Raw genomic sequence first — 14778 nt, 5'->3', positions numbered from 1 at the left:
TTTTGCTCAGGTCTCAATATGACTAATCCTAGGCTATAACTCAGGATTGGTGTCTGTCAACTCTTTGCTACTAGAGGGGGCGGAATGACACAGTCCTGGCCAATGTGATGTCAGGGGATATGCTGGGGGCTCTGGGAAAGAGCCCTCATGGGCGAAAGGCCCATGAGTCCAGCCCTCTGTCCTCCCCTTCCCCTTCCTTCTTTGAACACTTTCGTGTAGATCTGATGCCTGGAGCTACAGCAGACCATTGGGGAGCCGCGATGGGAAGACAAGGCAATCAGAGAGACTGAGGCAGTGGCCAAGCCATGTTGAGCTGCTGACACACTCTTGAAACTCCCACCTCTAGACTTCCTGTTACATGAGTAATTAAATGACTTTACTGGTTAAAATACTGCTAGGTGTTTCGTTACGTGCAAGGAAAATCACACAAACAGAGAATAGGGTTTTCCCCAAAGAATTTTACCAGCAGTGTTACCTCTTCTTTGTCCCCTTAATGTTGCTATACATTTAGAACCACAGAACATCAGAGCTGAAAGTCACTCTATGTCTCCAATTAACATGGTCAAGAAATTCAGACGTGGTTCCTCTTTTTTTAAAATATTTATTTATTTATTTACTTTTGGCTGCGTTGTGTCTCCGTTGCTGCACGCGGGCTTTCTCTAGTTGCGGCGAGCGGGGGCTACTCTTCGTTGCGGTGCACGGGATTCTCATTGCGGTGGCTTCTCGTTGCAGAGCACGGGCTGTAGGTGCGCAGGCTTCAGTAGTTGTGGCATGCGGGCTCAGTAGTTGTGGCTCGTGGACTCTAGAGCACAGGCTCAGTAGTTGTGGTGCATGGGCTTAGTTACTCCGCAGCATGTAGGATCTTCCCGGACCAGGGATCAAACCCGTGTGCCCTGCATTGGTAGGTGGATTCTTAAACACTGCACCACCAGGGAAGTCCCCCAGATGTGAGCCCCCCTTGACTGAAGTGAAGAATCTTGTTAGCGTAAATGCCTATGGAAAAGGAGAAAGACGAATTAGACATTTGACCTTTGGTGTGAATGACTCTATCAAAATCATTCCCAAGAAGCAGGTTTGCCTGTGGACAAAACACATTAAGCGTCAGGAAATTGAGGAGGTTATCTCTTAGAAGGAGAAAGGTACAGAAAGGGGAATCAGAGGTTCCATGATCAGTATCTTCAATTTTTTATTATTTTTTAAATTTTATATTGGAATATAGTTGATTAGCAATGTTTTATTAGTTTCAGGTGTATAGCAAAGTGATTCAGTTATACATATCCATGTACCTATTCTTTTTCAAATTCTTTTCCCATAATATCTTCAATTTTTTTAAGGCCAGACCTGAAGTAAAGTTTTCCACGAATGTCATGTGAGATGAAGAATGCATTCTTGCAAATTGCTTTCCAAAAATGCACAGTAAGCAGCTCGTCCATAGGGCGTGAGACCTCGGGCCTCACCATTCCTGGGCTGCTGGGCCTTGCTCTTGGCAACAGAGGCTCTGGCGCTGGCAATGGGGAGGTCACTAGGTTCATAGAACCTCATGAAAGAGATTTACAAAAAACCACAGAGCTAAAATAAATACTATTATAGGGGTATCAGAGACCAGTTTCAAAAGCTGCAAATATTTTCTGAACTCCTGCCATCTGATTCTCCCATAGCCATGTAGATGCAACCCAACTATTCAGTTCGTTTGAATTGTTAGTTTACAAGATTTTTCTTGAAATGTTGACAATCCCTTCTACTTTTTCCCCTCAGACTTTTATGAAACTCAAGAGTATTTTGATCAGAGAGAATATAGTCTTCTAACTTAATTATAAAAGTAATACACGGGTACATCCCTGTCTGTCCTCTGCATTGCCTAGCCCTAGCTCTATTTAGCATAGCGTGTGGAACATAGTAGATGCTCAATAAATATTTGTGGGCTAAATGCGTGAAGAAATGCAGGAAACTTAGAAAAAGAGAATTTTAGAGAAACTCCCTCTTTACATAGGGATTTGTAGACAGTCAATTCTTGTTCCATAAATGTATTTTCTATTTATATTTTAAGTTGTCTGTTTCTTTTCCTATAAAGGAGGAAGCCTATGGGACTTGTTATTTCCTGAAAATGGGAATACAGTTTTTGACTGTATTATCCTCCACTATAATAAGGGACAGACGGATGGCAAGCTGCTTCCACAAGTTTACACATTGCTGGAAACAAATCTAAGTTTTCTAACTGCCACTACAAATTCCTCCACTCTGCTATGTAGGTCAGTCTAAGACATTTGGTAGAGACTTTTTGTTTTCTTTATTTTTTTGTTGTTTATTTATTTTTGGCTGTGTTGGGTCTTCATTGCTGCGCACGGGCTTTCCCTAGTTGTGTTGAGCGGGGGCTACTCTTTGTTGTGGTGCGCGGGCTTCTCATTGCAGTCGCCTGTCCTATGCGGAAACGGACTCTAAGCGCATGGGCTTCAGTAGTTGTGGCATGCAGGCTCAGTAGTTGTGGCTCATGGGTTCTAGAGGGCAGGCTCAATCGTTGTGGTGCATGGGCTTAGTTGCTACGTGGCACGTGGGATCTTCCCAGACCAGGGCTCGAACCCATGTCCCCTGCATTGGCAGGCGGATTCTTAACTACTGTGCCACCAGGGAAGCCCAAACATTTGGTAGAGTTTTATAGTTCAACTAGAACAATTTTAAAAACTAAAGGAAACAAAGTAAGTAAATAATAAACGTTCTCCTTCAATTTCTATTACACGGGGCAAATGTAAGTCATGACATATTTTCTTTGCCCACTTGCAGAGTGATTTATGCCCTGATGTCACCAAGCTTGTTTCTGGGGCTGTTGGAGTTGGACGTGTAGCTCTGGAAGTAAATGAAGAGTCTGTCATTGAAACTCCCTGGAAATGTCCTCATTAGCAACATAATTTGGCAAATACGATACTGATGCCACTGTACCAATCCCAGGTTGGTGTATACACCATTCCAGTAAATCACCTCCTGCAGACCCTCTGCATGGTCAGGGCTGGGATTGTTACTCAGAAACGTTAGGGGAAAAGAACTTAGATAGAGTTTAGTTTTAAATTGTGTCTGGCAGACTGTTATAAAATGTTATTACAGCAGTCCACAGGGAGCCACAAAGGGATGCAACAGGACCTGAGTTCAAATTACAGTCAATTTCTGAACATGGATGTTCCCATTATTTGTACACTGGATTATCCTTACCTTTGGCAGAATTGTCCTTGGGAAAAAACAGAGAAATAAGGACAGTTTGAAGTTCCAATTTTCCCATCTGATACTGGGTCACCATAAATGATATGATAAAAAATAAAGAAGGATGAGGTGATGGGAGTGACATTTTAAATAGAGTTCTCTAGAGGAGAGGTGTCTCTGAGCAGGGAAGTGGGTGAATTGAGGATCCAGCTTTGGGCTGCCTAGAAGCAGCAGCTCCAGGCTGTGGGAACAGCAGGTGCAAAGGACCTGGGGCAGGCTTGTACAAGAGCAGACACAGGCAGGGGAGTTGTGAGAACCAGCCAGTGTGGCAAGCAGAGTGAGCAAGGGATTGAGTATGTGAATCATGTCAGAAAGACACCTAGAGACACAGTTGTGCAGGGCATGGAGGCCCCAGGAAGGACTTTGGGTTGGTCGGTGCATTTAGAGCATATTGGCAAAAGAGTGACACAATCCCAATTGCCTTTTAAAACTCTGGCTATAGTTTAAAGACTAAACTATGTGCATGTGTTTTGGGGGGGAACGCTAAAAATAGAAATGGGAAAACCACATAGGGGGTTATTATAGAAAACCTCCCCAGAGATGACTGGGTTTGGACCAGAGACAGGATTTCTGGCTGGGTTGGATACGGGGTGGGAACAAGAGAAAAATGAAGGATAACTCTGGTTAAGATCCTCATCAACTGAGTAGGACTATAGTGGTCCCTCTTATTTGGGGGGATCTGTTCCAGCACCCCTCAATGGCCCTGCGGATACCTAAATTCAAGGATGCTCAAATCCTTTATATAAAATGGCATGATATTTGCATATAATCTACACACATCCTCCTGTATTCTTTAAATCATCTCTAGGTTACTTAAAATACCTAATATAATGTAAATACTATGCAAATAGTTGCCAGAGTGTGGCAAATTCAAGTTTTGCTTTTGGAACTTTCCGGAATTTTTTTTCTGAATATTTTCAATCCACGGTTGGTTGAATCCACAGAGGCAAACTCACAAGTATAGAGGGCTGACTGTATTTATTAAGACGGGAAAGGTGAGAGAAGCAGGTTTAGGTGGACATGAACAGGTCGTCCAGAGGCCAGTTTTAGACAGGTGAAGTGTGAAATCTTTGGAGAACCCCTCTTAGTGAAGGTGATTGCTGTAGATAGCCACTTTGGACCCTGCTCTTATAAAAAAATGACATCAAGAGGGAAAAGGCCTAGTAAGATGTTCTCATGTGGCTTTCTGAGGCCTCACAGTGTGGGACGCTTGGAGGCCCAGCTGCTATCATAGGCATGGCCAGCTGTTAGTACTGCTGGTTCATTGAGGTGCTGATGCCAGGGGAAGACACATGTGCTCAGCCTCCTGCAATAGTACAACACCCAGGAGATGGTGCTGAAGGCCGACACAGTGACTGCCAGGCATTCTAGCAGCCCGAGAATGCTGAGACCAACTATGTGGTCTGGGAGACTGGAAAGGAAACCAACCCAAAGAATCCCACACACTGGAGTCTATCTTATTCCTACTTAATAACGTGCACCTACCTCATCCTGCTGTTCATGTCCTACTGCAGCCACCGAAAATATTCCCATGGTTAGAAGACCTGACTGGAAAGACGAACTTGGATATCTCGTGGTGAAACAGCGACATCAACAAATATAGACAGACATGCCCCCTAGAAATAGGTCTTTGGGGATCTGCTCAAGTTAAACGAGCAGCAGATAAAGTTTTAGCAGAAGCAGAGGAGCTGTGAATTGAAGATGAAGAGTGGGTAACCTTGATAGAGATCGGCCCACATAAAAAAGAATGAAATAGCAGCAGCACGGATGGACCTAGAGATTATCATACTAAGTGAAGTAAGTCAGACAGAGAAAGACAAGTATCATATGATATCACTTATGAATCTAAAAAAAAAAAGATGCAAATGAACTTATTTATGAAATAGAAATAGACACACAGACATAGAAAACAAACTTATGTTTACCAAAGGGGAAAATGGGAAGGGATAAATTAGGAGTTTGAAATTAACATATACACACTACGGTATATAAAATAGATAAACAACAAGGACCTATTGTATAGCACAGGGCAATATACTCAATATTTTGTAATAACCTATAAGGGAAAAGAATCTGAAAAAGAATAGATAGATGACAATCATTTTGCTGTACACCTGAAACTAACACAACATTGTAAATCAACTATACTTCAATTATAAAAAAAGAAAAAAAAATCCTAATCCAAGCATTCATTTTTCTCATCCTTAAAAAAAAAAAAAGAGAGATTGGCCCAAAGTATGGACTGTACAAACAGAACAGATGAGGTCTTTGTCTGAAGCTAAGTCTGTGGAAAATATTGCTGCAAAGTCAAAATTAAGGCTAAGAAAAGATCTCTAATCAAGACTGATCTAGATGATGATGTAACTGCCCTAAATCAGAGGTGTTTGGGGGATGCTGAGGTGGAATGTACCTGAACAGTGGACTGGCCCAAATACAGCACCTGTGGATCCCGTGTTACCAAGTACCCTTTCCCAGCTGCCCGAAACACACAGGACCAGGAAAGAGTCCAAGGAAAAGAAGAAACACAACGCTTCAAAACTGACGCTACACCACCTCCCGCAGGAGGCCACTGAAACCAGTAACAGAGGAGGATGCCTCTGCCCATGAGACTCAGGGTCCTGAACGTGGTCAGCTCCGAGACCAATTTCTCAAGCCAGGCTTCCCTCAAACCAGAAGAAAGGATCTCGAGCATCTACCATCCTAAGTCAGGCAGCGATACCACATTGATAACCATGCTTAATGCAAAAGACTTTCTACAGGATCTGAAATGTGTCCCATCAGATGAAAAGCAAAAGCAAGGCTGCCAATGAGAAAAACTGTAATTCAGAGAAGGAAAGAGAGGATGCTGCCAGAGGGCAGGACAATTATTGTCCCAGTTCCTTATGGAGTAGTAACCAGACCCTTAGGTGCATTTCTTTTTTAATTAAAAAAAATTGTTTTTTAAAAAATGTTTTGGCTATGCTGCACATCTTGCGGATCTTAGTTCCCTGACCAGGGATTGAACTCAGGCCCTGGCAGTGAAAGCACGGAGTCCTAACAACTGGACCGCCAGGGAAGTCCCTAAGTACATTTCTTAAGAGTAGGAGACCAGGTTGTACCAGTTTGGGTTCAGGGTCCCTCCTGGCAGTTAAAAGATTGGCTGTGGCTTTTGCCTGATGGTTCACCAGTTGATACATTTGCTAAAGCTAAAGATTGTCTCAAGGATGACGAAGTTTGTCTGCACCCAGATGTTCAGCAGCGTGATATAACAGTATTAGAACTCTCAGCTATCACAAACATCCTGTGGATAGATCACTCTTCTTACAGCTCTGAGAAACCTTTACAGCTACACAGTAAAGCACACATCCTACCTGAGATTCTGAATTAGTTGGTTTCTCCTTTGTCTGGAAATTGGGATTAAGAAACATGGATATATTTTATACAGGGGATATATGTATACGTGTGGCTGATTCACTTTGCTGTATTGCAGAAACTAATACAACACTGTAAAGCAACCATACTCGAATAAAAATAATAAACATTTAAAAATTAAAAATTTTTAAAAATTAAAAACACGGATATACCTTGACCTAAAGGCTAAGAGTCAAGTTTTATAAATTGACTAAAAACTTAAAAAAGATGAAGTTCACAGATTGCTCTCTTACAAGACCTAATTTAACCCTTTGTGGAGAACCCTGGCGAACATACTTAGGTTCTGTGACTTTTATCTTTTCCCGTTACCTCCCCCAACTTCTGATAGTCTTTATTTCTTCATCGTCCCAGAAGTCCCTCCTCTCCTTCCCCCTGGGGTTCCGGGCCTGGCACAGAGTAGACGCTTCTTCCAAACTACCACCACTGTGGCACAGGGAAGCGCAACTTGAGAAACAGGATATTGTTTGTTGTTCTTATTGCAAGTTTTGTGATGACCACGATTGCCATTTAGAACATGTTAGCCTCACCACTAGCCCATAGTCTAACCTCTGAATGATCTGCGTCTAATCACAGAGCGGAGTGGTAGGGCCGTAAATGTCACCCCACTCCATGGCTCTGATATGTGCCCTCGTTAAGGTCGAGGAGAGGAAAGTTAAATATCAGGGTTGAGCTCCTGAGCAATCATGTCATTTCTGTTGATCATCTAATGAAAATTTATGGCATTTCACAGTGAAGAGGTAAGTTTACCTGGGGCTGCCGGCTGCCACAGCTGTCCTCAACTGGCTACAGCCAAGAAAGGCTTTCACCATAACTTTAATTTTAACTTTAAGATTCTCCTGTTACCGGGGGAAGGCGGGCGGGGGAGGGATAAATTGGGAGATTGGGATTGACATACACACACTGCTGTATACAAAAAAAAAAAGTGCTGAAAACCCTGCTTCTCTGGAGCAGTTTCTCAGAGTCATCTGGGAAGTGGACTCCTGGACTACTCCTTGGTTTGGCTCAAATCTCTTTTCTATTCTTATTATTGATTGTTTATTGATTATTTTTGTCGACATTACTCAGCATGTTTTTCTTTTTTTTTGCGGTACGCGGGCCTCTCACTGTTGTGGCCTCTCCCGTTGCGGAGCACAGGCTCCGGACGCGCAGGCCCAGCAGCCATGGCTCACGGGCCCAGCTGCTCCGCGGCATGTGGGATCCTCCCGGACCGGGGCACGAACCCGTGTCCCCTGCACCGGCAGGCGGACTCTCAACCACTGCGCCACCAGGGAAGCCCTCCACCTGCCTTTTGTCTGTAGAAAAACTTTAGTGAAAGAGTAAATTTAATCAGAGAAATGAGAAAATGCAGAAAGAAAGGAAAACAGTCAAGCAAGACAAAATAATAATTGTTTAGTCATTAAACAAAGTCAAGGACCTTTAGTTCCTCCTCAAGGGCTATGGAGAAATATTCTGAGTCATATCTTTTGAGCTGCTTTGCAGATACTAAAACCTCCACCAGGTGGAAGAAGTTAACTGTATGCTGACCGACAGCACGTAGACCCCAGACTGGATGATGATGTTGACCCCCAATTACCTCACCACCAGCCAATCAGAAGAATGCCCATGAGCTCATCACATCCCCCCCTCAAAACCCCTCCCTCACCCTTTTTAAAACTCTTTCCTTGAAAGCCTTCGGGGAGTTCGGGTCTTTTAGGCACTAGCTGCCCTGGACTCCTTGCTTGGCACCTGTGCCTGCAGTAAACGCTGTGCTTTCCTTCACCACAATCCGGTGTCAGTAGATTGGCCTTACTGTGTGTAGGCCAGGGGACCCCAGTTTGGTTCAGTAACAGTTTGGGTTAATTACTTTGCCTTCACCAGTACCACGGGGGGTGGTGAGGTTCAGATCTTTAGCTCCCTTCCAACTCAAAGAGCATCTATTCCACTCTGCAGTAAAAAGCCCATCTTAAGTTTATCTCCCTGTGGATATCCAGGATGAGTCATATACAGACATCATAAATTCTCCTTCAGGACATTAAGGTGATATGCTATGAAGACTTTGAATCATGAGTAACAGTAACATCTCCCGATGTCGTAGGTGTGACAGATGAATAAGCGGTGCTAGTTAGGGTGAAAAATGAACAAGGCTTGTTACCTGTGCTTTGTTTTGGCAGTGATTTGAGCTTTTCTTTCAGGCATGAAGAGGCGATGGCTATAGAAATGTTTCTTTTAAGGCTTGTTAAGATTGGAATGTCACATTTCAACATCTGTATGATTTATTTAAGAAATAAGAGTGAGACGAGCCAGTTTGTATGGCTGAGGATGAATTTGAACATGTCATAAGACACATCACTTCTGAAAATCAGATGCAGAAAGCAGGTTGATACAGTGTGTTGGGGTTCTGTGATGTGCGCTGCTAATGTTTCGTCTGCACACACGTTTGCACACACACACACACACACACACACACACACACACTCAAGACCTTGGAATCAGTCCTTGCCAATGCCTGGGGATGTACTTCGACACTACCTTTGCATGCAGGGAAATGTCCTTGTAATTAGTCTTATGAGACACTGCGAAATATTTCAGCAAAAGATAAAACTCTAAACAGAATATATTATTCCTCTGAAAAACATGTGTCCTTTAACAAGCTTAAGTCCTTTTTCCCATGCTACCTTGGGATGAGAACTCTCTCGATCAGAAAGGCTTTTATCTGCAGTTTGTAGGAGGCCAGCTCTGCCGTGGTTCCCTCATGCCAGGTCCTCCCACAGGCCTCGGAGGCAAGGCCCAGCCGCAGCCTGACTTGTCTTGGTGAATGTTTGTCATCCTCTTAGGAATTCAGCAAGAGAGGCAGTTTTGGCAGGAAATGTCACCAAGCTGTTTTCCATCCACTGCCCTACCTGTGGGAGATGCCACAGGCAGTTTCTCATCTGTTCCCCTGGTTCCCAGGAGGCACGGGACTTTCCACCTGTCCCCTGTCTTCAGAAACAGATGCAGACTCTAAAACTGCTTGGTTGTGGTCCTCAGGAACGGAGTGTCCCACTGCTCGTGTCACCAGCATCGTTGGGCCCTTTCTGTTTGGTGTAGTCCTGTGGGACTGGGACACAGGTAGCTGACGCACGCTGATCTTGTCTAAATCCACCTGGGCTCGATGTCTCCTTCAAAGTGCGGCAAGCCAACCTCATCACGTTCTAAGTGGCCACCACACTGCTGCTTGACCACTTGGTAGAAAACCTGATCAACAGTAGCTTAAGAGAGGGAGGATGTTTATTTTCCTCACATGCTAAGAAGTCTAGACATAGGCAACTGCTATGTTCAGTTAGCAACATGATGTCAGGGCTGATGTCCCTGCAAAAATTCTTCAAGCTTCTTGGTCACAAGATGGCTGCTGCAGTGGCAGGCATCACACCTGCATTCAAGGCAGGATGAAGCAGTGAAGGCAGGCACCAGCTATCTTGTCTTTTTTTTTTTTTTTTAGGAAGCAATAGCTTTCCCAGAAACCTGCGGGCAGACTTCCCCTTGTGCATTATTGGCCCTAACAGGGTCACACCACTCTGAACTTCAATGGAGGCCAGAGATCCAGTTTTGCAAGAGAGGAACTAGATTGACATGATTGGCCTAGAGTAGACCAGACTAGTCAGAGTATACTGCTGAGCGGGTCTCCTTGCCTCTCTGAACCAGACAGGAGCTCCATTGGTGAAACAGAGGGGAGAACGGGTTGGGTAGGCAACAACCGTGTTGCCACTTGAACCAGTGTGGTGAGTCCCAGCTTTCCCCACTCACGAAGACCAGTCAGCATCTGAGTCCACTCCCTCTCCCTGCTTGTGATTCAACTTTAGCTCATACTTGAACTGGCCAGTGAAGAGGTGATTTGGGGCCTTGTGAAGACAATTTCCAGTTCTGCAGAAACTGTGAGACTCACCTAAAAGAAAAAGCTATTAGAGTTGCCATGATCAAAGACTATAGACACACCAGCCCTAAATGCCTTTTCAGGCCTTTTTTCTTTTCTTAATTCTAGAGCTGAAATACCAGAGCTGACATCAAATGGTTAGAAGAGAGTGACATTAGGTAGACATCGAGAGTCTGAAGCCACCACAAGCTTACTCACCTTTGCAGAATTCTAACCATAGTAAGTTTCCTTCAGGTAAGAGTACTATATCACTTCTTATTTAGTTAAGAGATAGTTGGGATTATTACCTGTGTTTTGGCAAATTGATACAAGAAAAATCAAACTATCTTGCTAACAATGGACCTAATCCCTCAGGAGATAAGCTATGAGAACTTAACCTACCCTTACCTTCCCTTTCATTTGTCAAACTCCTACACATCCCTCAAGACCCTGCTTAAAAATAACTTCCTTTCACAAGTTTCTCAAAGTTGGTCAAACCATCTGTAATTTTATAGCCCCTTTTCATATTTCTCTTGTCACTCTTACCACTGGCACCCTGGAATAATTTACTTATCCAACCATCTCACCCACCAGATCAGGAACATTCCCAGGGGAGCAGTTTTGTCCCAAACATTTAGCACAAGGTGGGAAGCACAGTAGTAAGCTCTCAACATATTTTTATTGAATAAATCTATTTAAACTTTGAATAATTACTAACTTATAACATTAAAATCCTAACTTTTTTTAAATTGAAGTGTAGCTGCTGTACATTATATAAGTTACAGGTGTACGATATAGTGATCCACAAGTTTTAAAGGTTATACTCCATTTATAGTTATTATAAAATACTGGCTATATTCCCGGTGTTGTACTATATATCCTTGTAGCTTATTTTGTACATAACAGTTTGTACCTCTTAATCCCTTACCCCTGTGTTGCCCCACTTCCCTCTCCCCACTGGTAACCACAAGATTTTTCTCTATATCTGTGAGTCTGCTTCTTTTTGTTATATTCATTAGTCCGTTGTATATGTTAGATTCCACATATGTGATATCATACAGTATTTATCTTTGTCTGATAAAGTCCTATACCTTAATTCAAAAACAGAAAAATTAAAAATGCACTCACAATATCAAAATAAAAAGCAGGGGCTTCCCTGGTGGCGCAGTGGTTGAGAGCCCGCCTGCCGATGCAGGGGACGCGGGTTCGTGCCCCGGCCCAGGAGGATCCCACGTGCCGCGGAGCGGCTGGGCCTGTGAGCCATGGCTGCTGAGCCTGCGCATCCGGAGCCTATGCTCCGCAACGGGAGAGGCCACAACAGTGAGAGGCCCGCGTACCGCAAAAAAAAAAGCAAATGCAAAACAAGAAAAATATTTGCAACTCCTATCATGTAAAAATGGTTTATTTTTCTATGTATATAAACTTCTAGAAATTGAGATTAAAAAAGATCAACAAGCCAAAAGATAAACAGGCAAGGACATAGACAAATCACATAAAAAGAAGTGTAAGTGGCCCTTAAGCCAATGAAAACATACTCAAACTTACCCATAATTTTTAAAATGTTAATTAAAATTATGCTGAGATGCTGTTCTCACTTATATTGGCAAAAATCCAAAAGTTCAACAACATACCCTGTGAGTGAGACTGTTGGGAAACGAGCAATCTCAGCGTTTCTGGGGGCAGCGCAAATGGTACCATCTTGGGAGGGGACTGTGTGGCGATATCTATGCAATACATATCTCAAATACTGTCCCTCTTTAAACCAATTCTCCTCATTCTGGAAATTCATCTTACAGAAGTCTCTGCACAGTTACAAAAGGATACACATAAGGCACGTATGTGGAACTAATAGTGTAGAAGCCATTTCTGTAGGTGGAGGGAGAATGGTTAAATAAACTAGGGTAGGTTCTCACAATGGAACACTATACAGCTGAACGTGAAGGAGGTTGCCTTCTCTGTCGTGCTCGGGGAAGGTCTCAGGACAGATGGTTCAGTCGAAAAGCAAAGTTCAGCATAGGGACCACAATTTTATGCCTTTGTTTCATGAAGGGGAGGATAAGATTTTGCATTTGTTTTTGTTTGTAACTGCAGAAAATACTGGATGTGTGTACTGCAAGGGAGAGAGCAGATGGCAGAACAGGGCGGATGCAGTGGAAGCAACACTTCTCACTGTGTACCATTTTTGCTTTTGAAACCTGTGAATTATTACTTATTCCAAAAATTAAAATTTTAAAATCCTACATCTTGCCCGTAGGTTTTAGAGCCAGATTGTGTGTCTTTGTATCTCTGCTGCACCTTTTACCACATCAGTGAATCTGGGCAAGTTTCTTAACCTCTCTGAAGAAGAATCTGATGAGTTGAAATATGCAAATAAACCAAGCCTGAAGCAGAGTAAGTTCTTTGCAAGTGTGGGCTGTTATTAGTATGCATTTACTAATAATTTTAAAGAGCTCTTAGTAACCCTTTAGTGATGAGGTTTTTGGAATCTTTTCAATATTCTTGTGTGATAGGGATAAGCTGTTTCTGTTTGCGAAGAAAATAAAATTAACGCCAAGAGAAACAAGGTGATTAATTCAAGATAGCACTGAGTGCAGTACAAGTGCAGGAGCTGACAGTGGGGCACTGCATGCCACACATACGGGCACAGCTAGAGTCAAGTGCATCGATTCCTATTCCTCTTTAGCACATCAAAAAGAGAATATAGTCAACCTGATTTGGAGGTATTACAAATTTGCAAACTGTTTCGAAATGTGCAAGACAGCTGCAGAACACAGCCCCTGCAAGTAACTGCTCCAAATCTTGACAAAATCAATCATTTGAAATCTTCCTCCTAATTTTCTAGTGGCAAGGGGAGGTCACCATCAGGCTGGGAGTTTCTAGGGAGGAACTTGAAATAAATATGGGCAACAGATTCCCCTGCAGGGCTTTGCATGTACAGTCCTGAACATGCCCACTCAACAATTGTTTATTTTTTAAAAATAAAGAATTACTGGGGCAGAAATAATATCATTAGCAGGGCACTGTCAGTACATTCACCTACCCCTTTTAGAGGGCTTAGTTTACCTTTTTCTGTGGAAAATGAATACGTGCGTGACATTTTGAGATTTGGATTATTTATCATCGGGTAGGGCCAATTCAAAACAGCACAAAGAAACAGCTTAGGTGTTTTTCTTTCGAATAAAACAACAATAAAACCCCCCAAGCCTAATACATTGTGAAGAAATTGTGCCCCCTGCTGATTTAATTTGGTATTAACGTCACCTTAAATTTTTTGGAAAAATCCTCAACGTCTAAGACTGCAGGAAGGTGCTGTGAATTCAAGGTCATTTAAATATCCTCTCAGGCATAGCCTCTCTCAGCAATTAGGAACTCTGCTTGATACTGACCTTGGGAAAAAGGAAGCAAAGAAGAAATGCTGCCTTTTGTGACTCTTATAAAGATACTTGTCCTAAGAACCTCCTCGGCATTCCATGTACCTTTGTTGACTCTGAAGAGGAAACATGCGCAAAACGAAAAGCGTGTGTTTGCTGATGGTGAGCACAAAGCCCTTGTGTTTACTTTCAACTTTATTAGGACGCAAAGGACATTAGAACTGTTCCAACTACCCAGAGAAATTAAAATGCTCCTTGAGACTGACTGAGATGATTCAGTCTGAGAAGACTAATTACCGCCAACGACCAGTAATCATGGCCATGCATTCGGGGCCTCAGAAGTCACTGTTAACTTGCCATGAGCCACCGATTCAGATCCTAAATGCTAAATCCTCCAAAAGGGCTCCAGCCCTGGACAAAATGAGCAGCTGAAAATGTAGCAGTTGTAACACTGGCCCCCCTCTTCTTGGGGTCCTCATTTTTGTCTTGACGCCTCTCAATCTGGGCTTTTAAATCTATACCTTTTTCTGGTCTGGTACTGATTTCCCACGGGTTGCTAAGCACTCTTTCGGGAAGTTCATTGACAAAGCTTATATTCTTTTCCTCTGCTATGGACTAAATGTTTGTGTTCTCCCCAGCTCCATACGTTGAAGGCCTAACCCCAACAGGATGGTATTTGGAAGTGGGTCTTTGGGAGGTGATTAGGTTTTGATAAGGTCATGAGGTGGGAGCCCCCGTAATGGGCTTGGCAACTTTATAAGGGGATGTAGAGAACAGAGCTCTTTCTCCTCCATGTGAGGACACAATAAGAAGGTGGCCGTTGCAAACTGGGAAGAGAGCCCTCACCAAGAACCCACCCCGCTGACACCCTGATCTCTG

General features: G+C 43.2%; 1 long non-coding RNA gene and 1 pseudogene across 1 annotated transcript; both read left to right on the top strand.

Moving 5' to 3' along the window:
- Nucleotides 1–1374: 1374 nt before the first annotated feature.
- On the top strand, nt 1375–6611 carry LOC137205103 (parafibromin-like; annotated as a pseudogene).
- Nucleotides 6612–10329: 3718 nt separating this feature from the next.
- LOC137205064 (uncharacterized) lies at nt 10330–12745 on the top strand. Its single transcript, XR_010933987.1, has 3 exons — nt 10330–10550; nt 10658–10783; nt 12620–12745. It is a non-coding gene; the product is annotated as an uncharacterized lncRNA (long non-coding RNA).
- The last annotated feature ends 2033 nt before the right edge of the window (nt 12746–14778 follow it).

The sequence above is a fragment of the Pseudorca crassidens genome, chromosome 13 (genome assembly GCF_039906515.1).
Source record: "Pseudorca crassidens isolate mPseCra1 chromosome 13, mPseCra1.hap1, whole genome shotgun sequence".
NCBI classification, from domain to species: Eukaryota; Metazoa; Chordata; class Mammalia; order Artiodactyla; family Delphinidae; genus Pseudorca; species Pseudorca crassidens.
Note: the sequence above shows the minus strand (reverse complement) of the source record. Positions and strands in the feature narration are given on the sequence as shown.